This window comes from Pristiophorus japonicus, chromosome 17 (genome assembly GCF_044704955.1).
Source record: "Pristiophorus japonicus isolate sPriJap1 chromosome 17, sPriJap1.hap1, whole genome shotgun sequence".
Taxonomy (NCBI): domain Eukaryota; kingdom Metazoa; phylum Chordata; class Chondrichthyes; family Pristiophoridae; genus Pristiophorus; species Pristiophorus japonicus.
In genome coordinates, this window is record NC_091993.1 from 9,503,799 (window position 1) to 9,530,165 (window position 26,367).

Here is a 26,367-nt window from a genome sequence, read left to right on the forward strand (position 1 = left end):
CAACCAGGAACAACTTGAAGAGGACATCACCATCGACGATCCACCAACACACACCCAACAAGCAATCGACCTCGATGTCAATCACGAGGATGAACCCACCGTTCCTGACATTCCGGTCAGACCAGCCGCGGTGCAGTGCAGCAATGGTCCGGCCAACTCACACACGCCAGGGTTTGAACTTAGACGATCAACCAGGGAGCGGGGCTCCGGATCACCCCAGCTTGTAAATAACTTGTACCGAAGACTTTAGAGGGGGGGAGTGATGTTATGTATGCAACTATGTAATACTTGCCAACAGAGGGCGCGACTGTTGGAGTCCTAATGGTCACCTGCACACACGAGCAGGGCCAGTGTAAAACGTTGGCTGCCATGTTGTTTAGGCACTCTAGAGTTGTAATAAAGAAGACTAAGGTCACACTAAGTTTAGCTCACAGTACTCAGCCTCGTGGAGTTCTTGTATACCTAATAGTTGGATGCTCCATTCTCTTCGCCAGTCTCCCTAATTTCACCCGTTCACCCGTTCACAAACTTCAGTTGATCTACAGCCCATGTCCTCTCGCACCTCAGCTCCTGCACATCCATCGTTCTCATCTCTGCCGAGTTCCCCTAGCTTACTGTCGCAGGACATTGATTCCAAGATCTTCAAACCCTTCCATGGTCTCAGTGAGAAGATCACCCAGCTCACTACACCTTATCTGGTTGGTCTTCTCACTGTTTGTTTCCCGCTCCTTCTACTCTACCATTGGGGTGGCAAGGAGTGATCGCTAAATCACAATGCTGTTTGGGGATCTCTCCCAAGATCACCTCAACTTCCTTGCTACTTCCTTCTTTGCATTCAACGCGTCCCCTTCCCCCTTCTGTAAAAGTACTTTGAACATGCCGGTGACTTCCCTTTCAACAATTCCTGCTTTTCCTGTTCAGAGTCGAGCTTCACTTTGTGAGGTATTTGGAGATGTCCTTTCATGTTCTATACCGTATGTTGTTGTTGTGACCATGGTTTGAGCTCCAGCAGTTGCAGAAAGGGAAATCTGCTATCCAGATGCGTGATGTTTCCACAGTTCCCAGCTAGCACATCAATGGAACGTCCATCTCTCCAGCCACTGTGCTCCTCACTGAGCCTGTGTCCTGCAATCTGAAAGCCATTGATCGTTCCTGCCCCACTTCCTGCAGGAAAAGGTCTCGTCTTCTCTTGAAGCCTCTGCTTGATGGCCCAGCTGACATTGTGTCCTCGCCAGGTGTGGGATTATATACACAAACCCCAGTCTATCATTTTGTGGCGCAGCACAGCTTTATACAGCACCCTTCAGGTGACGGAAGGCAAGACACTCTATGCACTGCGTTATCTGCACAATCACCAACTTGAAAAGCTTCTGATAGACATGTTCTCCCATTTGCCTTACTTCGGTCTCCCTATGTCAGACATCACCCCAAGTCAAAAGGGAGGGCAAGCAACCAGTTGCCAGTCTATCGCCAGCCCTGCCGTCAAACAGGCCGACAACTTTCCTGCCCTGGCATTGAATGCCTCCCGGCTATACCACAGCTGAGAGAGGCACCTCAATGCATAGATTGTGGGCGCAACCTGTACCCTTGGTTACCATTACATTTTCTAACTTGAAAGAGTAAAAAGAGACCTTAATTTATGCAGCATCTTATCACTTCTCTCAGAAACATCTCAAAGCACTTCACATATGATGAACTGCTTTGAAATATTGTGTAGGAAAATCTTTTATGTAAAATAAATGTTTAATAAAGCATTGAACAGAAATGAATATTGAACTGCGAATTATCTCGTTGGTTGAATGTTTAACTACTTTGTAGATGAAAAGGACCTTTGTTAAACAGGCAGCACTGTCAAGCATTCCTGAGATTAGGGGTTCAATACTAGTTATCAGGGTTATTGAGTTGATACAAGGCTCACATCTAGTAAACAGATAACAGGGATATACAAAATTGTGTCGTCAATGTTACTGATGCACAGAAAGGAAGCATTCCTTTTAAGAGATTAACGGTCTGATTGTCTTCTATGATCTTTCACAGAGGTTATAATTGAAGTCAAGTGAAAGTGTGCAGAAGGGCAGTTATATTTTAGAAACTGAATCTGCAGCTGGACTCAGAACTACTCCGTGTACTGATCCCAGCTCAGCATCACTTTCATTGCTGGAGATTGTGGGGATTGGTGTCAGCTGTGGCTCAGTGGGCAGCATGCTCGCCTCTGAGTCAGAAGATTGTGAGTTTAAGTCCTGCTCCAGGGACTTGAGCACAAAAATCTAGGCTGACACTAGCAGTGCTGAGGGAGCGCTGCAGTGTCGGAGGTGCCGTTTCTCGGAGGAGACGTTAAACCGAGGTCCCGTCTGCTCTCTCAGGTGAACATAACAGATCCCGTGGAACTATTTCAAAGAAGAGCTGAGGAGTTTCCCCCCGGTGGTCCTGGCCAATATTTATCCTTCAACCAATATCACTAAAACAGAATGGCCTGAAAATTGCGGTCAGAGGCTGCCTGTGGGCAGATGCCTCCGATCGAGTTTTGTTTTACAAAAGTACTTGGTGGTCCCGGAGGAACATATACTTGGGGTCCGAGGCCTAGATGCGCAGCCCAGTGTGTGGGCCCACGCATCCCAGGAACGTAAACGCAACCTGGGACACGTGGGCCTGAACCACCAATCATAATGTAATATTCTCATTGATAATAACGCGAGCTCCATTTGTTCCAGCTCCCATTACTACCAATGAGAATACCCCCAAAACACAGAAACACAATAAATAAAAACACCTGACATATTTAAAATTAATTGAAATTGAATTTAATTAAATGTTTTAGAAAAAAATAATTTTTTGACATTTTTAAAAATATGTTTTAATAGGATTAAAAATAAACTTACCTTAACAGACAAGGTTTGTAATTAGTGCTAAAATGTAATTTTTCTATGTTTTAAAACTCTTACACTGGTAAAAGTAGGCTATACACCTGCTTTTACCAGGCGTAAGAGTTTGAAGGACCTTTGCTGGGCAGGAGTTGTGCAAATAGCTCAAATCTCCGCCCACGAATGTCCTTCTCCCGGAAAAGCGTGCACACATTGTAAAAGCCGGTTCTCAGCGCCTGTGCATAGCATGCCAAGAACCAGCATTTGTGAGGCCTCTTCGGGTGCATGCGCACATCATACACACCCAGAGAGGCTGCAATTTTCATGGCCATTATCTGATCATTATCACATTGCTGTTTGTGGGAGCTTGCTGTGCACAAATTGGCTGCCGTGTTTCCTACATTACAACAGTGATGACACACCACACAAAAAAGTATTTCATTGGAGCTCCTGGGGACGTCTGGTGGTCGCGAAAGGCGCTATTTAAATTTAAAGGCGCTTTCTTTTCTTTATGACAGACATGCAGCAACTTAAGAAGGTTAGGGTAGCGGGATGCGAGCCGAGAAGTGAACTGACATCCCTGGTTACCTGGAGAGGCAACATGCAGAAAAGGCAGATGTCAGTGTCCGATCAAACTGTGTTTACATGTCACCTACACCAGTTTCCTGCTGGTTTGAAACTCACAAATAGAGAGCGACTATTTGTGTTGTTGTGACACCAGGTTGAATTCTGGGTTGTGTTGAATTCCAGTGCGAGCACATGAAAGGATTGTCAGGCAGATTGAAAGTGCTTCTCCCATTGAAGTTTGATGTTAATGTGATGGCACCTTGTGGCCCTATAACTAATGCATCCCGATTCACGCAGACACGCTGTGGTACTGGGTCCTCGGGAGAGGGGACTGACTTTGTGTACACTTTCCTGAGCAATTGTCGTACAGATAATGTGTTTTTTTTTCACTTGGATCACAGCACTCAGATTACAGTCATTTGCATAATGCTTGCCCTCTCAGGATCTCGGCATATGCGCAGTTGCATAAATTACAATATGGAATCATCAAATTCAGTGTCAGAGTAAATCGGGACATGTTCTACAAATTGCACAGAACAGAAGCAGCCGCTGGGATTGGGGTTGGTGATGATACGAGAATTGGCTGCAGTTTACTGGCTGTCCCTGACACACTCGGAGGAGTCACCTACTTGGGTGGGATGGCTTGGAGTGAAGCATGAACCGTACCCAGAGGAAATAACTGTGGCTGGCCATCCCCCCCGCCCCCAACTCACAATCAATGGGAGACATTTGCACTGGCTATTGTGCGTCTAGTCCCACACTATCATCACACAGCAAGCAGACCTGACTGTCTGAGCACAGAGGTCAGCCTGACCAGCGGGGTCAAAAGCTTTGTTGAAAGTGCAGCTGTACAATCAGATTTCTTCCAAATTTGCAGCTGTTTACAATCAAAATGCCCCCTTGTAAATTGCAGAAATTAACTTCTGATGGGAATAAAACTTTCCACCTCCCATCGCTGGCTTTTAAACAGCTCCATAGCGATTGGATTCGAATCAGCACTCTCACTCTGTAACTTGTAGCCAGTAGTGTGTGTGTGTGTGTATCACTGCAGTAATGTGATACTGTCTGATGCATGTCGAGGGGAAGTGCGAGAGCTGAGTAAACAGTACCTGACTCTGACTCCGTTAATATGGCACCTGATCCACAGTCACTTTGTACATTCTCAGCCGCACGAGTTGCGAGGTGGATGGGGCAAGGAAAAGGAACAACAGCTACTGTACGAGCGCACAGGGCTGGAACATCTGCTGCTTAGTTGTCTCATCCAGTCAAATTTACAAACGTTTCCAGATTTTCGAAAAATGTTCCGACACAAATTTTGCAGCAATGCTCGGCTCCAGGCCCACGAGCAACAAGGCTGAAATGACCCACTAAAGCTATTTCTAAGCTCCTAATGCCACTTTAATTCATTCACATTTTTCTCTGAAGGAGGCATGCAACGACAGAGCCATGTCTTGATTTTTACTGCAAAACATTTAATGCGCACAGATTTTCAGATCTCTTAATGGCTTGCAACGTAAAGTTATTTTGAACTCGTGGTTTTCTGGACAGATGAAGAAAAGAGCTGAATTGAATCGTGTGCCTCAGCCTGTGACATTCTAGAGAAATAAATTGTAGACAATAATTGGATAGGGCACTGCAATAGAGAGGGTCGGGCACGGTACGTATTCCGTGTAATGTGAGTTGGTGTCACTGAACGTCTTACGTACAACTTTCTCATTGTACAGTGTGTGCAATCTGCTACTTTTAGTTATCAGATCAGTAGTGCTGGGTAGATGTAATGCAGAGTGGAATTGATAACCCTGAGCCAATCACAGTAGAGTCACCCCAGATACTAATCTGCATTTTTGTGGTATTTGGTGCCGACATCTGTAGCCTGCATAAATGAGTGGTTCAATTAGGACTGCACACTGTCATGGTAACAATTACAATCTGAAGGATAAGACAAATACAACAACAACTTGCATTCATATAGCATCTTTAGGTTTTAAGACACATAAACACATAATTTTAAGGACATGAGAATCAGACTGATTCCCGGGATGGCAGGACTGACATATGAAGACAGACTGGTTCGACTAGGCTTATAGTCATTGGAATTTAGAAGAATGAGAGGGAATCTCATAGAGACATATAAAATTCTGACAGGATTGGACAGGTTAGATGCAAGAAGAATGTTCCTGATGTTGGGGAAGTCCAGAACCAGGGGTCACCGTCTAAGGATAAGGGATAAGCCATTTAGGTCCGAGATGAGAAGAAACTTCTTCACTCAGTGAATTGTGAACCTGTGGAATTCTCTACCACAGAAAGTTGTTGAGGCCAGTTCGTTAGATATATTCAAAAGGGAGTTAGATGTGGCCTTTACGGCTAAAGGGATCAAGAGGTATGGAGAGAAAGCAGGAATGGGGTACTGAAGTTGCATGATCAGCCATGATCATATTGAATGGTGGTGCAGGCTTGAAGGGCCAAATAGCCTACTCCTGCACCTATTTTCTATGTTTCTATAAGAAATAGAAGCAGGCCCCTTGATCCTGCTCTACCATTTAATACGATCATGGCTGATCCGATCATGGACTCAGGTCCACTTCCCTGCCCGCTCTCTATAATCCCTTATTCCCTTATCGTTTAAGAAACTGTCTATTTCTGTCAAATTTATTTAATGTCTCAGCTTCCACAGCTCTCTGAGGCAGCGAATTCCACAGATTTACAACCCTCTGAGAAGAAATTTTGCCTCATCTCAGTTTTAAATGGGTGGCCCATTATTCTAAGATTATGCCCCCTAGTTCTAGTCTCCCCCATCAGCGGAAACATCCTCTCTGCATCCACCTTGTCAAGCCCGTTTCGATAAGATCACCTCATTCTTCTGAATTGCAATGAGTAGAGGCCCAACCTACTCAACCTTTCCTCATAAGTCAACCCCCTCATCTCTGGAATCAACCTTGTGAACCTTCTCTGAACTGCCTCCAAAGCAAGTATATCCTTTCATAAATATGGAAACCAAAACTGCACACAGTATTCCAAGTGTGGCCTCACCAATACCCTGTACAACTGTAGCAAGACTTCCCTGCTTTTATACTCCATCCTCTTTGCAATAAAGGCCAAGATTCCATTGGCCTTCCTGATCACTTGCTGTACCTGCAGACTAACCTTTTGTGTTTCATGCACAAGTACCCCGAGATCCCGCTGTACTGCAGCACTTTACAATCTTTCTCCATTTAAATAATAACTTGCTCTTTGATTTTTTTCTGCCAAAGTGCATGACCTCACACTTTCCAACATTATACTCCATTTGCCAAATTTTTGCCCACTCACTTAGCCTGTCTATGTCCTTTGCAGATTTTTTGTGTCCTCCTCACACATTGCTTTTCCTCCCATCTTTGTATCGTCAGCAAACTTGGCTATGTTACACTCAGTCCCTTCTTCCAAGTCGTTAATATAGATTGTAAATAGTTGGGGTCCCAGCACTGATCCCTGCAGCACCCCACTGGTTACTGGTTGGCAACCCGAGAATGAACCATCTATCCCTACTCTCTGTTTTCTATTCATTAGCCAATCCTCTGTCCATGCTAAGATATTACCCCCAACCCCGTGATCTTTTATCTTGTGCAGTAACCTTTTATGTGGCAACTTGTCAAATGCCTTCTGGAAGTCCAAATACACCACATCCACTGGTTCCCCTTTATCCACCCTGTTTATTACATTCTCAAAGAATGCTAGCAAATCTGTCAAAAATTACTTCCCCTTCATAAATCCATACTGACTCTGTCTGACGGAATTTTGCTTTTCCAAATGTCCTGCTACTGCTTCTTTAATAATGGACTCCAACATCTTCCCAACCAGAGATGTTAGGCTAACTGGTCTATAGTTTCCTGCTTTTTGTCTGCCTCCTTTTTTAAATAGGGGCGTTACATTTGCAGTTTTCCAATCTGCTGGGACCTCGCCAGAATCCGGGGAATTTTGGTAAATTACAACCAATGTATCCACAATCCCTTACGCTACTTCTCTTATGACTCTAGGATGCAAGCCATCAGGTCCAGGGGATTTATCTGCCTTTAGTCCCATTATCTTACTGAGTACCACCCCCTTAGTGATTGTGATTGTGTTAAGTTCCTCCTCCCCATAGCCCCTTGACTATCTGATGTTGGAATATTGTTAGTGTCCTCTACTGTAAAGACTGATACAAAATATTTGTTCAGAGTTTCTGCCATCTCCATGTTCCCCATTACTAGTTCCCCGGTCTCATCCTCTAAGGGACCAACATTTACTTTAGCCACTCTGTTCCTTTTTATATACCTATAGTTACTCTTGCTATCTGTTTTTATATTTCGTGCTAGTTTACTTTCATAGTCTATCTTCCCTTTCTTAATCATTTTTTTAGTCATTCTTTGTTGGCTTTTAAATGCTTCCCACTCTTCTGTCCTCCCACTAGTTTTGGCCACATTGTATGCCCTTGTTTTTAATTGGATACCGGCCTTTATTTCTTTAGTTAGCCACAGATGGCTATCTTTTCTCTTACACCCTTTCCTCCTCACTGAAATATATATTTTTTGAGAGTTGTGAAATATCTCCTTAAATGTACACCACTGTTCATCAATCATCCTACACTTTAATCTATTTTCCCAGTCCACTGTAGCCAACTCTGCCCTCATTTTGACCCAGCGACGATGAAGGAACGGCAATATTTTTCCAAGTCAGGATGGTGTGTGACTGGGAGGGGAACGTGGAGGTGGTGGTGTTCTCATGCACCTGCTGTCCTTGTCCTTCTAGGTGGTAGAGGTTGTGGGTTTGTGAGGTGCTGCCGAAGAAGCCTTGGCGAGTTGCTGCAGTGCATCTTGTAGATGGTACACACTACAGCCTAATTTCCTACATTACAACAGTGACTACACTTCAAAAAGTACTTAATTGGCTGTAAAACGCTTTGGGACGTCCGGTGGTTGTGAAAGGTGTCTTTCTTTTTAATAAAGGCTGACTTTGGCTGTTAGTCCACGCTCTGTCAATAATATACCAAAAGTACACAGGGCTTATAAATTATGACACTGAACCAGCAGCATTTAAAAAAAAAGTTATAGATGGTTTTATGGATAATTTATGAATTACTCAAGTCCACATTTTTCTCCTCATTTGGGAATGGCCAAGTATGTAACCATGTCCATGGATACTGTTGATGCCGTTTCTTAGTAAAGCCATTAGGGGATAGATTTAAATACTGGAAGGCGGGACATTTCCCCTCACCCTGTTCCTTCCCCCTCCCGCTTTCTCCCCCACCCTTCTCCCCTCGCTCCTGCAGAGAATCCAACCAAACCGGTGTTACCTGCCCCCTAAGAGGAGCCTGGGTGTGACTGTTCTTCCACTGAAGATTCAACATTACTCTCAGTGCCATGATTTATTTTTCGCCTGTGAAGTTATTTTAATCATGTTTGTGGATAACCAACTGGATTGTGTTGAATCGCACTGCGGACAATTGTGAGGCAGTCAGGTGTCACACCAGTAAACATTGTTCCAAGGGTCAAGTCACCTGGCTTCAATGATATTTACCTTTTAGCTCTCCCAATTCATCCAGTTGTTGATCTCCACCAGACCTTCAGACGTAGCCTCAGGTGAAGACTTGTTGCTAAAAGAATGCAAGGCAGAAAATGGGTCCTTAATGTGTTGCACTTTTGAAGTACTATTCAGTCAGGATTCACTCTATATTGCCACAGGTTGTAGCAACCCGAATAAATCTTAAAGTTGTGTGGAATTAGAAACCAGTCCATGTTTTACTGTGAATAATTCTGATTTAAAAGAAAATGAAAATACAATTGGAAACTCACTTAAGTTGAATCTAAACTCCTATGAAAGGAACATGACTAAGATGCTGATGACTACACGTGCACATGCATTCACGCATTTCCAGATTGGCTTCCATGGCAATGACCTATCACAGCAGGACCTCCGGTTGTTGTTATGGAAATCATTAGGCAATCAGAAAATTAATGTTTCCCAGCCTCAATGAATTGCCGTGTTCCGACTGTTGTCACACACAATGCACACAGAGTTAAGTAAATGTGTGCCTTCAAAAATACTATTAGGCTCATCTGCAAACAGAACAATATAAAAGGGGACAAGTTTGGCTGGGGCAGGGTTTCAGTGACTGAAAACATTGCATTTAGATGCAATACTGATAGCCCATAGGAATTATCGTGGCAAGTGAAGAACTAACGTAAACTTCTTAACCACATGTTGAAAAACCATCATGATTGTGGGCACCAGCTTGTACAAAATTACATGTTCATCTTGTTAAAGGGGCACAGCTGCTTAGTCTGCACATGCTGTGAATTTCCAGAGCTTAGTGTGTAGGAAGCCATTGCTCTATCCACATTCAGCCTTCCTTACTCTCCCTGCATAAAATTACTGTCCCATTGTGGTATTCAGATTTGTGTAGCGGCTCTTCTGGTCTTGTCCACGAATTGTTTGAACGACTCTGCAATGCAGAATGAATAGCCGACTCCATGCTTGATCCTTCACAACTTGCATTGGCTGCTTAGTTCATTTTGTCTTTTATCCCCCTCATTTAACTCAGGTGACCCTGTTTCTCCTTACTTTTACTCATTTCTTCCTTTTTAGAATTAGTGTCTCCTTCAAATGCATGAGGATTTCTCTGCACCGATTTCCAACAGTCTACACGAGTTATTTCACAGCATTTGGTAAAGGAAGGCTTGCATTTATATAGTGCCTTTCATGACCTCAAGACGTCCCAAAGCGCTTTACAGCCAATGAAGTACTTTTGAAGTGTAGTCATTGTTGTAATGGAGGAAACACAGCAGCCAATTTGCACACAGCAAAGTCCCACAAACAGCAATGAGATGATTACCAGATAATGTGTTTTTTAAGTGATATTTAGTGGCAGGAGACAGAGAATAGGGATAATGGGCAGGTACTCGAATGGGCAGGATGTGACTAATGCTGTTTCACAGGGATCTGTGTTGGGGCCTCAACTATTCACTGTATTTATTAATGACTCAATTGGGATAGAGAGCCACATATCCAAGTTTGCTGATGACACAACAATAGACAGCATTGTAAGCAGTGTAGATAGAAGCATAAAATTACAAAAAGATATTAAAAGATTAAGGGGCTGAAATTGCCCCCTCTTTAAAGTGCATTATTTCCTCTAAGAGCCGTTGCCTGTCGGTACCCCGACAGCTAATTCCCAGCGGGAAGCTGTCAGTGGCTGGGCGGCATGTCCGCCCTTAAAGGGGAAGGCGCACCACCACGGCCGCCATTTTATTTTAATTGTCGGCCGACTCTGAAGTCAGCCCGACAATGGCGGCCACGGGTTCGGTTGGGCCGCCAGCGGGTAGCCCGCACCCCCTCTTGGGTGCCAGACCGCTGGCCTGGCCAAAGCCCTCGCTGGTGGCCCAGTGGGCACCACTAAAGTGGCTGCAGAGCTCGCAGCGGCCCTCCCCTTTAACTGAAGGGGAGCGATGTTGCTATGTGTCTGCGTCGTGCTGACAACACCGCCCGCTTCCCGCTAACTCCCCACGCATTTCCACCCCTCAGCTGCCCCAAGCACTGCCCCAATGATTTTTTAATATTTTTTTTAAAAAAGAGGGCAATTTCAAGCAATTCTCTGCCCCAGAAATTCGGGCGGAGAATCGTCACTTAGTTCGAATTATCTGTAAAGTTTGGGGCAATTTCGGCCCCTGAGTGAATGGGCAAGGCTGTGGGAAATATATTTCAACGTAGGCAAGTGTGAGGTCATCCACTTTGGACTAAAAGAGGATAAGTCAGAGTTCTCTCTAAATGGTGAAAAGTTCGAAGCAGTGGAGGTTCAAAGAGACTTAGGGGTCCATGCACATAGATCATTAAAATGGCATGGATTGACGAGAATGATATCTGGATTCCAAGGGTTAAATTACGAGGAGAGATTACACAAACTGGGATTGTATTCCCTGGAATTTAATTGATTAAGGGGTGATCTGATCGAAGTTTTCAGGATATTGAGGGGAACTGATAGGGCAGATAGAGCGAAATTGTTTCTGCTGGACTGGCCTAAAACATAGAAACATAGAAAATAGGTGCAGGAGTAGGCCATTCGGCCCTTCGAGCCTGCACCACCATTCAATATGATCATGGCTGGTCATGCAACTTCAGTACCCCATTCCTGCTTTCTCTCCATACCCCTTGATCCCTTTAGCCGTAAGGGCCACATCTAACTCCCTTTTGAATATATCTAACGAACTGGCCTCAACAACTTTCTCTGGTAGAGAATTCCACAGGTTCACCACTCTCTGGGTGAAGAAGTTTCTCCTCATAGAAACATAGAAACATAGAAAATAGGTGCAGGAGTAGGCCATTCGGCCCTTCTAGCCTGCACCGCCATTCAATGAGTTCATGGCTGAACATTCAACTTCAGTACCCCATTCCTGCTTTCTCGCCATACCCCTTGATCCCCCTAGTAGTAAGGACCTCATCTAACTCCTTTTTGAATATATTTAGTGAATTGGCCTCAACAACTTTCTGTGGTAGAGAATTCCACAGGTTCACCACTCTCTGGGTGAAGAAGTTCCTCCGCATCTCGGTCCTAAATGGCTTACCCCTTATCCTTAGACTGTGACCCCTGGTTCTGGGCTCCCCCAACATTGGGAACATTCTTCCTGTATCTAACCTGTCCAATCCCGTCAGAATTTTATATGCTTCTATGAGATCCCCTCTCATTCTTCTAAATTCCAGTGAATATAAGCCGAGTCGATCCAGTCTTTCTTGATATGTCAGTCCTGCTATCCTGGGAATCAGTCTGGTGAACCTTTGCTGCACTCCCTAAATAGCAAGAATGTCCTTCCTCAGTTTAGGAGAACAAAACCGTACACAATATTCAGGTGTGGCCTCACCAAGGCCCTGTACAACTGCAATAAGATCTCCCTGCTGCTATACTCAAATTCTCTCGCTATGATGGCCAACGTGCCATTTGCCTTCTTCACTGCCTGCTGTACCTGCATGCCAACTTTCAATGACTGATGTACCGTGACACCCAGGACTCGTTGCACCTCCCCTTTTCCTAATCTGTCACCATTCAGGCTTTTAATACTGGAGCCAAGCCTTTCTTCACACAAAAGTAGAAGTTTGGAACTCTCTTCTGTAAATGGTAGTTGATGCTAGGTCAATTGTTAATTTGAAATCTGAGATTGATAGATTTCCGTTAGCCAAAGGGTATTAAGGGATATGGGGCAAATGCTATGGAGGTGGTCACAGATCAGCCACGATCTCCTTGAATGGCGGAACGGGCTCGAGGGGCTGAATGGCCTCCTCATGTTCCTATGTTGGTTGAGAATTTGTTTATGGCCTCTTAGATTGTTAAATTCAACAGCAGCACTCGCTAATAGCAGATTTCAGATCCCGGGACTGATATTCTAAGAGTAAACTAGTACTTTCTTCAAAAGCTGTTTCTGTGAGAAAGAAGTTGGTAGACATGATGTTTACAACAGCATGGTGGACCATGATACAGCCTGGAAGGTCAGCAAGAATAGGGAGACACAGATGGTAACAGTGGGAGTTTCAGTGACTGGGAGATGGACAAATATGTCTGCAACCATTACAATGGGAGAGGGGTGAAGGATCTGCCCACGATTGGGAGAGGGGTGAAGGATCTGCCCATGATCGGGAGAGGGGGAGCAGAGCCAACACTGCCCCACCCCCTCCCCCACTCAGGCCTCAGCTTGAAGTTACCGATCAGGTCCCGATGACATAATCGGACCTGATCTGGATATTTAAAGGAGCCCGCATCCTACCTGCGGGGTTCCTGCTCAAAAGAGCAGGTTAACATCGGGACACAGCAGGAAGGAAGTGGGATCAGAGGAGAAAGTGACTGGTGTTAACTTAACCAGCATCCCCTCCCTTTCCACCCCTGCCCCTTCCCATTTCCGGCAGACAGATGGAGTTAAGATCGAGGCCATGGTGTAGGAGGGAAGACTTCAAGTCAGTGCACACTGGGACTGTGGTTTAGCCACAGGAGGGGGTTTTGCAGGAGGGATGAATTCTACCTGAACTGAACTCAGCCACGATATACACTGTTGGTGAGTTGAAACTAATAAATTCAAGGCGGTGGGATAGAGTAATGACCTGACTATTTTACTATCTCACTATCTTAGAGCAATGGAAGACTGAGCATCATGGAATAAGGAAAACATAGATGAACGGAAAAACATAAGAAATAGGAGCAGGAGTAGGCCATACGGTCCCTCGAGCCTGCTCCGCCATTTAATAAGATCAAGGCTGATCATCGACTGCAACTCTACTTTCCCTCCCAATCTCCATATTCCTTGATTCCCCGAGAGTCCAAAATCTATGGGAGGAGGGTACCAACAAGCAACACTAGAGCATAGTTAAAGTGTCGTTGTATGAATGTATGAAGTCGTGTTACATAAATTTACATAGAATTAGCAGCACAGAAACAGGCCATTCGACCCGATTGGTCTATGCTTCACATGAGTCTCCTCCCACCTTACTTCATCTAATTCCAGCTGTAAATCCTTCTATTCCTTTCTCTCTCATGTGCGTATGTAGCTTCTCCTTAAAGGCATCTATCCTCAACCATTCGCCTCAACTACTCCATGTGGTAGCAAGTTCCACATTCTAACCACTCTGTTACAAGGGGCTAGAAATTCGCCTCCTTTGCGCCTCCCATTGGTGCCTCTGGAGGGCGATAACGGGGCGCTACCAGCTCTGCGACCGGGCACGGCGAGAATACCGCCGCCCGTGAACTTCCTGTCAAGGTTTGCAACGGTGGTAACCCACGGCGCCTCGATCTCCTGAATCCAGCGATCATGATGTCATAGCCGGGTGACAACACCGACAGCTGCAGGAGACATTGTTCGGGAGGCCGGGAGTTTGGGGGTGCAGCAATTTAAAGGGGATATCGGTGCGGGAAATTTTTTGAGAGAATTTTCTTTGGCCGCGATCGATCAGCCCTGCACGGTGCTCGAGTCCTTGGGCCTGATCGGGCCGGATCGCGGTTTGCCGTCAGCGACGAAGTACCTCGTTCCAAGGCAGAGTGTGCAGCGATGGCCCTTCCCTTTAAGGGAGGGAAGGAACCTCCGTTCCCCGTAGTGCTGCACTCGACACCGGGCAGCACTGAACCTCTGCTGCCCCCCGCTTGCTGGCTTTAGCACTCCAAGGGAAGTGGTAGCACTTGCTTTAGAGCTCTCCTTCTTTCCCGAAGCGCTGAACCGGAAGTTGATGACAAAAGTCCCTCGTGTAGCGCCCGCAATAGTTACCGCCCCAAACGGGACGCCAAGCAATTTCTCTCCCATAGAGTTACAGCAAAGAAACAGGCCATTCGGCCCTTCTATGTCGCCGTTTATGCTCCACACGATTCTCCTCCTGCCCCTCTTCATCTAGTCCTATCAGCTTAGCCTTCTATTCCTTTCTCCCTTATGTGCTTATCTAGTTTCCCCAGTAGCACACTCACCTGTGTGTCAGAAGGTTGTGGGTTCAAGACCCACTCCAGGGACTTGAGCACATAAATCTAGGCTGACACTCCAGTGCAGTGCTGAGGGAGTGCTGCACTGTCAGAGGTGCCGTCTCTCAGATGAGACGTTAAACCAAGGCTCCGTCTGCCCTCTCAGAGAGGCGGGAGTCCAGAGAGGCAGCGGCCTATAAAAGGCTCAGCAGTCCGGGGAGCGTCGAGAGAGGCGGGAGTCCAGAGAGGCAGCGGCCTATAAAAGGCTCAGCAGTCCGGGGAGCGTCGAGAGAGGCGGGAGTCCAGAGAGGCAGCGGCCTATAAAAGGCTCAGCAGTCCGGGGAGCGTCGAGAGAGACGTAGCGGTGCAGCTCCAGCTGGGAGAGAAGGCAAAAAAGAAGTAGAAGGAAATCAAAAGGTGACGTCACAGCCAACGTGGTAAGTGATTGGCTGCTGATTGGTGAGTAGTTTTTCTTTTTCTTTATTAGTCAGTAACTTTTAACATTGTTGTCGGCAATTTAAGTGTATCTAAGGGTTAAGTCATGGCAGGACAGCTCGGTCACGTGATATGCTCCTCCTGTACCATGTGGGAACACGGGGACAACACCAGTGTCCCTGACGACTACATGTGCGGGAAGTGTGTCCACCTCCGGCTACTGACGGTCCGCGTTGCGGAGTTGGAGCTGAAGGTGGATTCACTCTGGAGCATCCACGATGCTGAGAATGACGTGAGTATCACGTGTAGCGAGTTGGTCTTACTGCAGGAGAAGGGTCCACAGCCAGCGAGGGAATGGAAGACCAGCAGGAAGAGTAGTGCAAGGAAGGTAGTGCAGGGGTCCCCTGTGGTCATCCCCCTGCAAAACAGATACACCGCTTTGAGTACTGTTGAGGGGGATGACTCATCAGGGGAGGGCAGCAGCAGCCAAGTTCATGGCACCGTGGCTGGCTCTGTTGCACAGGAGGGCAGGAAAAAGAGTGGAAGAGCGATAGTGATAGGGGATTCAATTGTAAGGGGAATAGATAGGCGTTTCTGCGGCCGCAACCGAGACTCCAGGATGGTATGTTGCCTCCCTGGTGCAAGGGTCAAGGATGTCTCGGAGCGGGTGGAGGACATTCTAAAAAGGGAGGGAGAACAGCCAGTTGTCGTGGTGCACGTTGGTACCAATGACATAGGTAAAAAAAGGGATGAGTTCCTACGAAATGAATTTAAGGAGCTAGGAGCTAAATTAAAAAGTAGGACCTCAAAAGTAGTAATCTCGGGATTGCTACCAGTGCCACGTGCTAGTCAGAGTAGGAATCGCAGGATAGCTCAGATGAATACGTGGCTTGAGCAATGGTGCAGCAGGGAGGGATTCAAATTCCTGGGGCATTGGAACCGGTTCTGGGGGAGGTGGGACCAGTACAATCCGGACGGTCTGCACCTGGGCAGAATCGGAACCAATGTCCTCGGGGGAGTGTTTGCTAGTGCTGTTGGGGAGGAGTTAAACTAATATGGCAGGGGGATGGGAACCAATGCAGGGAGATAGAGGGAAACAAAAAGGAGGCAAAAACAAAAGACAGAAAGGAGATGAGGAAAAGTGGAGGGCAGAGAAACCCAAGGCAAAGAACAAAAAGGGCCATTGTACAGCAAAATTCTAAAAGGACAGAGGGTGTTAAAAAAACAAGCCTAAAGGCTTTGTGTCTTAATGCAAGGAGTATCCGCAATAAGGTGGATGAATTAACTGTGCAAATAGATGTTAACAAATATGATGTGATTGGGATTACGGAGACGTGGCTCCAGGATGAGCAGGGCTGGGAACTCAACATCCAGGGGTATTCAACATTCAGGAAGGATAGAATAAAAGGAAAAGGAGGTGGGGTAGCATTGCTGGTTAAGGAGGAGATTAAGGCAATAGTTAGGAAGGACATTAGCTTGGATGATGTGGAATCTATATGGGTAGAGCTGCAGAACACCAAAGGGCAAAAAACGTTAGTGGGAGTTGTGTACAGACCTCCAAACAGTAGTAGTGATGTTGGGGAGGGCATCAAACAGGAAATTAGGGGTGCGTGCAATAAAGGTGCAGCAGTTATAATGGGTGACTTTAATATGCACATAGATTGGGCTAACCAAACTGGAAGCAATACGGTGGAGGAGGATTTTCTGGAGTGCATAAGGGATGGTTTTTTAGACCAATATGTCGAGGAACCAACTAGGGGGGAGGCCATCTTAGACTGGGTGTTATGTAATGAGAAAGGATTAATTAGCAATCTCGTTGTGCGAGGCCCCTTGGGGAAGAGTGACCATAATATGGTGGAATTCTGCATTAGGATGGAGAATGAAACAGTTAATTCAGAGACCATGGTCCAGAACTTAAAGAAGGCTAACTTTGAAGGTATGAGGCGTGAATTGGCTGAGATGGATTGGCGAATGATACTTAAGGGGTTGACTGTGGATGGGCAATGGCAGACATTTAGAGACCGCATGGATGAACTACAACAATTGTACATTCCTGTCTGGCATAGAAATAAAAAAGGGAAGGTGGCTCAACCGTGGCTATCAAGGGAAATCAGGGATAGTATTAAAGCCAAGGAAGTGGCATACAAATTGGCCAGAAATAGCAGCGAACCTGGGGACTGGGAGAAATTTAGAACTCAGCAGAGGAGGACAAAGGGTTTGATTAGGGCAGGGAAAATGGAGTATGAGAAGAAGCTTGCAGGGAACATTAAGACGGATTGCAAAAGTTTCTATAGATATGTAAAGAGAAAAAGGTTAGTAAAGACAAACGTAGGTCCCCTGCAGTCAGAATCAGGGGAAGTCATAACGGGGAACAAAGAAATGGCGGACCAATTGAACAAGTACTTTGGTTCGGTATTCACGAAGGAGGACACGAACAACCTTCCGGTTATAAAAGGGGTCGGGGGGTCTAGTAAGGAGGAGGAACTGAGGGAAATCCTTATTAGCCGGGAAATTGTGTTGGGGAAATTGATGGGATTGAAGGCCGATAAATCCCCAGGGCCTGATGGACTGCATCCCAGAGTACTTAAGGAGGTGGCCTTGGAAATAGTGGATGCGTTGACAGTCATTTTCCAACATTCCATTGACTCTGGATCAGTTCCTATGGAGTGGAGGGTAGCCAATGTAACCCCACTTTTTAAAAAAGGAGGGAGAGAGAAAACAGGGAATTATAGACCGGTCAGCCTGACATCGGTAGTGGGTAAAATGATGGAATCAATTATTAAGGATGTCATAGCAGTGCATTTGGAAAGAGGTGACATGATAGGTCCAAGTCAGCATGGATTTGTGAAAGGGAAATCATGCTTGACAAATCTTCTGGAATTTTTTGAGGATGTTTCCAGTAGAGTGGATAAGGGAGAACCAGTTGATGTGGTATATTTGGACTTTCAGAAGGCGTTCGACAAGGTCCCACACAAGAGATTGATGTGCAAAGTTAGAGCACATGGGATTGGGGGTAGTGTACTGACATGGATTGAGAACTGGTTGTCAGACAGGAAGCAAAGAGTAGGAGTAAATGGGTACTTTTCAGAATGGCAGGCAGTGACTAGTGGGGTACCGCAGGGTTCTGTGCTGGGGCCCCAGCTGTTTACACTGTACATTAATGATTTAGATGAGGGGATTGAGTGTAGTATCTCCAAGTTTGCGGATGACACTAAGTTGGGTGGCAGTGTGAGCTGCGAGGAGGATGCTGTGAGGCTGCAGAGCGACTTGGATAGGTTAGGTGAGTGGGCAAATGCATGGCAGATGAAGTATAATGTGGATAAATGTGAGGTTATCCACTTTGGTGGTAAAAACAGAGAGACAGACTATTATCTGAATGGTGACAGATTAGGAAAAGGGGAGGTGCAAAGAGACCTGGGTGTCATGGTACATCAGTCATTGAAGGTTGGCATGCAGGTGCAGCAGGCGGTTAAGAAAGCAAATGGCATGTTGGCCTTCATAGCAAGGGGATTTGAGTACAGGGGCAGGGAGGTGTTGCTACAGTTGTACAGGGCATTGGTGAGGCCACACCTGGAGTATTGTGTACAGTTTTGGTCTCCTAACCTGAGGAAGGACATTCTTGCTATTGAGGGAGTGCAGCGAAGGTTCACCAGACTGATTCCCGGGATGGCGGGACTGACCTATCAAGAAAGACTGGATCAACTGGGCTTGTATTCACTGGAGTTCAGAAGAATGAGAGGGGACCTCATAGAAACATATAAAATTCTGACGGGGTTAGACAGGTTAGATGCAGGAAGAATGTTCCCAATGTTGGGGAAGTCCAGAACCAGGGGTCACAGTCTAAGGATAAGGGGTAAGCCATTTAGGACCGAGATGCGGAGGAACTTCTTCACCCAGAGAGTGGTGAACCTGTGGAATTCTCTACCACAGAAAGTTGTTGAGGCCAATTCACTAAATATATTCAAAAAGGAGTTAGATGAGGTCCTTACTGCTAGGGGGATCAAGGGGTATGGCGAGAAAGCAGGAATGGGGTACTGAAGTTGAATGTTCAGCCATGAACTCATTGAATGGCGGTGCAGGATAGAAGGGCCGAATGGCCTACTCCTGCACCTATTTTCTATGTTTCTATGTTTCTATGGACGTAAAAGATCCTGTGGCACTATTATGAAGAGCAGGGGAGTTATGCCCGGTGTCCTGGCCAATATTTATCCCTCAATCAATATGACAAAAACAGATTATCTGGTCATTATCACATTGCTGTTTGTGGGAGTTTGCTGTGTTCAAATTGGCTGCCACATTTACAACAGTGACTACACTTCAAAAGTACTTCATTGGCTGCAAAGCGCTTTGAGACATCCGGTGGTCGTGAAAGGCGCTATATAAAGGCAAGTCTTTCTTAAATGCATCTGGGTAAAGAAGTTTTTCCTGAATTCTTCATCGGATTTATTGGTGACTATCTCACATTTATGGCCTCTAGTTTAAGCACCCTATCAAACCCTTTCGTAATTTTAAAGACCTCTATTAAGTCACCCCTCAGCCTTTCCTTTTCTAGAGAATAGAGCTCCCGCCTGTTCAATCAGAGAACATTAAGGGATCAGCAATCGTAACATAATTGGTTTTGCCGTCAGAATAGATAAAGAAAAAACGGAGTCAAAACCAAAGCCACAGGACTGGAAAAGAGCAAGTTTTAGAGAGGGGAAAGGGACTGAGCTCAGATTAAAGATAAAGCACGAGACGGGTATGGTACCGACTAAAACATTCGGAGCAGGCAGAGACCAAAGCTCATCGATGAATAAAAAGATTAGTCCCAAAAATATAGTTTAAGGAGGAATACTAAAAACTTAAGGGTGATAATACAGAAGAAAATCAGGAGAAATACCAAACTCAAAGAAGAGAAACAAAATAGGGAGATTCGAATGGCTGAGAGAGAATACGGAAAAAGATTTGCAACCAACACAATGGATAATAGAAAAGGCTTTTAGAAGCACATCAAAGAAAGGGCAGGACCACTAAAGGATGAAGAAGCAGAATGAAACAGCAGAGATGCTTAACAAATATTTCACCTCCGTATTTAGCAGGAGACTGAAGGAATTACTGAAGGAGTTTCAAAGGAGGCCATGAAGGAACAATTAATGGGATGAAATATTGAAAGGAAATGTTATTAAAAAGCTTAATGGGACATAACGTGGATGAGCTACTAGACCTGGGCGATCTATATCTCCAGAATACAAAGGGAGGTTAGTGATGAAATAGCAGAGCCCTAATAATCTTACAGAATTATTTCTAAACAGGTATGGGCAACACCACTACCCAAAACAAACAAACAAACTTTATTCAGCCTGAAAAGGCAAATAAACTTGGGATATAAAAGCATGCCATGTGGACACAGCTCTCTCTCTTGCCTTGCTGCTTTGCCCCGACAAAAATCCAACCCTCCATATTGGAACGGAGGGAAGAAACCAGAAGAGACACCTTTTCATCAGAAGAAGCAGCGAGTAAGCCAATGAAATCGCTTTCGATTGTGCGGTGAGGGATCGTGGCGGAGGTGCGGCGAATGTTTGTGGCGGAGCAGCGGCGAGAGATCGTGGCGGAGGTGCGGCGAATGAGGGTATGGGGCCCAGAAGAGCCGAGGGCCCAGGGTCCGTGCAGCAGAGCAGGTCTCCAGTCGTCCTGCTTAACCCTTGCCACTGGATAAAGACCTAGCCCGTGTGGTGGCTGATGTGCAACAGTCACCACACGTTAAAAAAAATCCCGCACAGGCATCTTCCACCCCCTCAACTGGAGTTCAAGACTGGAACATCGGGTCCTTCATTGAAACATCTGTGAACTCTTGTGGAAGCAAGTCATCCTCGTACGATGATGCTGACCCAAAACAGCACTGGCCAACACAGAGCTCTGGCCTGCTCGCTGTGACGTTAAACCCCCCTCCCTGACTAAGCACCCACAAGGCTCCGTCATCTGCCTCAGGCTGGTCCTCAAACGGCAGTTCCAATGCTGGAGGAAGGAGAGCAAGAAGAAAGCTGCTGAAGTGGTAAGGAGAACGGGGCAAGAAAGGGGGAGAAACAAAGGGAAGGAGGGAGGAGAGATGAAAATGAGCAGAAAAATGAAAATGAGGGAGGCGAGAAAAGTGGAGGAGAAATAAGTGATGGAGAGAATGAGAAACATAAGCGAAAAAGAGAGAGCAAGAAAAATAGAAGTGGAAAGTGAAAGAAGAGAGGGAAAAGCAGAGAGGTGAAGGAGGAGAATGAAATGGATGTCGAGGAGGAGAGAGGGAATAGAAGAGGAGCGAATGAAATCAGAAGGGAAGAACAGTGAAAATCAGAAGTGACAGAAGAAAGACAGACTTAACACGACCAGCATATTTACTTGGAGGGATGAGCGAGGCTGAGTTTTGTTGGTGTGGTTCAGCCAAAAAAGTTTCAGAAACACTGAATTGGTTGGTTTTGTTCCAAGAACATAACATAAGAAATAGGAGCAGGAGTAGGCCATTTGGCCCCTCGAGCCTGCTCCACCATTTAATAAGATCATGGCTGATCTAATCATGGACTCTGCTCCACTTCCCCGCCCATTCCCCATAACCCTTTATATCCTTGTCGTTCAAAAATCTGTCCATCTCCACCTTAAATATATTCAATGACCCAGCCTCCAGAGCTCTATGGGGTAGAGAATTCCACAGATTTACAACCCTGAGAAGAAATTCCTCCTCATCTCAGTTTTAAATGGGCGGCCCTGTATTCTAAGACTATACCTCCTAGTTTTAGTTTCCCCTATGAGTGGAAATATCCTCTCTGCATCCACCTTGTCGAGCCCCCTCATTATCTTATATGTTTCAATAAGATCAACTGAACTCCAATGTGTATAGGCTCAACCTATTTTCATAAGTCAACCCCCTCATCTCCGGAATCAACCTAGTGAACCTTCTTGAACAGCCTCCAATGCAAGTATATCCTTCCTTAAATATGGAGACCAAAACTGTACACATACTCCAGTTGTAGCTGGACTTTTCTGCTTTTATACTCTATCCCCCTTGCAATAAAGGACAACATTCCATTTACCTTCCTGATTATTTGCTGTACCTGCATTCTAACTTTTTGTGTTTCATGCACAAGGACTCCCAGGTCCCTCTGGACTGCAGCACCTTGCAATTTTTCTCCATTTAAATTATAATTTGCTTTTCTATTTTTTCTGCCAAAGCGGATAACCTCACATTTTCCCACATTATATTTCATCTGCCAAATTTTTGCCCACTCACTTAGCCTGTCTATGTCCCTTTGCAGATTTTTTGTGTTCACCTCACAATTTGCTCTCCCACCCATCTTTGTATCATCAGCAAACTTGGCAACATTACACTCGGTCCCTTCATCCAAGTCATTAATATAGATTGTAAATAGTTGGGGTCCCAGCACCGATCCCTGCGGCACCCCACTGGTCACTGTTTGCCAACCTGAAAATGACCCATTTATCCCGACTCTCTGTTTTCTGTTAATTAGCCAATCCTCTATCCATGCTAATATATTACCCCCAACCCTGTGAACTTTTATCTTGTGCAATAACCTTTTATGTGGCACCTTATCGAATGCCTTCTGGAAATCCAAATACACCACATCCACTGGTTCCCCTTTATCCACCCTGCTTGTTACATCCTCAAAGAACTCCAGCAAATTTGTCAAACATGATTTCCCTTTCATAAAACCATGCTGACTTTGCTTCATTGAATCATGCTTTTCCAAATTTACTGCTACTGTTTCCTTAATAATGGACTCCAGCATTTTCCCAACAACAGATGTTAGGCTAACCGATCTATAGTTTCCTGCCTCCTTTTTTAAATAGGGGCAGTACATTTGCTGTTTTCCAATCCGCTGGGATCGCTTCAGAATCTAGGGAATTTTGGTAGATTACAACCATTTGGCCCAATTTTGGCCATGACTTGCTCCAATTTTTTTTGGAGTAAGTTGGTTTTTCTGGCGTAAGTTAACAAACGCCATTTCTCCCAATAAACTTGTTCCAGAGTAACTCAGTTAGGTACGATTTTTTTTAGTTGAGTTTTTTTTTCAAAAGGGGACGTTCCCAGCCATTTACGCCAGTTTCGGCCATTTATGCCACTTTGGCCAACTTACTCCAAATCGACTTAGGTCAGCGTATGTGGCCAGCTCTGAAAAACATTGCGGGCAGCTAAGAATTCGGTGCAGGTTAGTACATTTAAAGCACCAAGACTTACAAAGCACTAAACAAACCACAAAAAGTAATAAGCAATCACTCAATAACAAATAAAAAATAGAAGTCCTACCTTTATGCCAGAAACAAGTTGTTTTTTTAAAGTCCCCCCCCCCTGCCCCGCCGCCATCAAAACACTCTTTCCCCCCGCCCACCCCCCAATCAAAACTCTCCTCACTAAACAAAGCACAACCATCAATAAATAAAAAATAAAACTGAAGTCCTACCTCGGCCCGGGAACTCAGTGGGTCGGCCGGGTGGTGCGGGAGGCGGCCGGGTGGTGCGGGAGGCGGCCGGGGATAGGGGCTGCAACAAGTGTGTCCTGCTCACAGCCCGCAGGACACGCTGGGAGGGTGAGGAGCATGCGCGCAGACTCCACTGCGCATGCGCACAGCTGCCGGCAGTGTTTTCTGCGCTGGGCTGTTGCTCCGCCCCCCACTGCACTATGTACGCCACGCTGGCACACCGGAGACTCGGCAGAGCGGGCAGGATGGGGCCACTTTTTTTCGGCGCCGTTTACAGCAGGTAAAGTCGGCGCATTTAAGGTAAGTGCGCCGAAAAATGGGGTTGGGGAAAATTGGGCCCAATGTGTCCACTATCTCTTTAGCCACTTCTTTTAAGGCCCCAGGATGCAAGCCATTAGGTTCAGGGGACTTGTCTGCCTTTAGTCCCATTATTTTGTTCTAATTTGTCACAAATGTCAATTGGTTTGAAGAAGCTTGAGTGAAGCAATGTGGGTGGGCTTGTGTGGACAGGCCACCAGTCCCACCACCATCACTTTGTCAGTGGTTCATAAATATTACACCTCTGTGTAAAAAGGGAAAAAACAAACCAAGTAGCCCTGTGTGAGTAGTAGCAAAACTGCTGTGGACCATAATAAGGGATAACATTGGTGAATATTTAAAATGTATGGGCTAATTGGTGACAGTCAACGGGTGGATATATATGAAGGGCAACTTTATCAAATGTTTCATAGGGGCGGTTGTAGTATATTTAAGCTTTCAAAATCCATTTGGTGAAGAATCACACAAGAAACGTATGAAGATTAAGATTTTACTGGCCCGAAATTCATCAGCATACCGTCCACTATCGCCTGTACCGCCCAAAAATGCGATTTTGGTGAAAAAACACCGACACACCGCCGACATATCGCTCGTACCGCCGAGTGGTATGCACACTGTCTGCCGCACGGGACCACCCACATACCGCCCAGAAAGTACGATTTTCATGGGATACCGCCAACATACCACCGGACCTACACACCGTCCTGGGAACGGTGGTTTTAGGCGATGGTAAATGGGCGGGAATGGGCGGAGTGCTCGGAGCCGCCATTTTGGGAATCGGGAACTGTCAGCTAAAGCAGCACCTCCGTATTTCTGAGATGAACAGTGACGTTACAGTGCGATTTAGAGTGGAAAAGGTATTTTTATTGGTACTGAGTAACTTAAGATAGAAGGCATTTTAGTTAATTTTTTCATTGAAAAATATTGTGGAGATTTAAAAAGAATGGGGCCTGTACTATCTCAGCCTGTATTGCTGACTACCTGTCTAATGGAGGAACCAGATGTGAGAAGGTTTATAAATGAACGCTTTGCTTGAATGTGGGGAGTTGTGTTTTGGGACCCTGATGACTGTTACCCCAAAGGTTTGACGCTATACAAGAGTGCTTCAATTCAATTCAAATGTTTATGTAAAAATTTCAATATACAACAATTTTAAAACTTTGTAAAACTTATAACTATAAAACAACTAACAACTTTAACAACATTTTAACAACTTTAATAAACTTTTACAAATCAAACTTCAATTATTCAATGAACAAGTACAACAAAAGACCCTTTAATGTCCTTGACCACAACCTCGACTCTTGCTACCCCACCCCTGGGACTATTCCCCCTTTTCTTACTCCCGCCCTTCCCTTTCCCACTGCCCGTGTGCCCGGACCTCCGTGTGGTGGTACCAAGCCGGCGTGCAGCAGTGTACCCCGAGCGCTGTTACTGTCGTTGGGGGGACAGACATTGCAGGTGCAATAAATGGGGCCTCAGGAGAAGCTCGTGATGTGGAAGGCACGGCTTCAGGGCTGGAAGACGCAGGCAGCTCCCTACCCTCAGGTGCTGTCGACCTGACTACTAAGGCACGGTGGGGTTCCGCGCCATGTCCCGATCCCGTCAATTGCCCCATGGCTTCAATGGAGTCGGCGGTTCGCTCCATCGCGGTGATCATACGCGACATATCCTCCGACTGTCGCTTTGATAGAGCCGCGATGTTTGTGGCTATCGTAGCCATGGCCTTGAGCAGCTCTTGACTGATGCCGACGCTGGCCTGTCACAGACGCACCATGTCCTGGTACGCACCTGTCGTGCAGCAACCAACCTTTTCGGCACCAATCTCCGTCGCTGCTGCGAAGGCGCAGCAACGCTGGGGGAGCCTTGCTGCGCATCGCTTGGTCCCACAGAATGAGAGGAGCCAGGGGGGAATCCCCTGAATACAGACTCGGTGGTGGGGGATGTTCCAGCTGGCTCCAGGATCAGTTGCTCTTCTTCTTCCTCTTCGTCTTCTTCTCTGCCAGGGGTGAAGTCGGGAGAGGGCTGGGTGACGCCAGCGGTGGAGGCAGTGGGCCTCTCTGCGGAGGTCTGGTCTGAATCCTCCGAGTCTGGAAGTACAAAACAACATTTAAAAATGCTCGGCACCAGGGGAGGGGGTCGGGGTTACAGGAGTATATAGCACAGTGACTTCGCGCAGCCTTACTTAACTGTCCACCACTGCTGCAGTACTGCATTACATATCGCAGACAGACAACACACATATGCATCGCGTTACACGCCCCCAACATTGCAGTACATCACATGAGGCCAA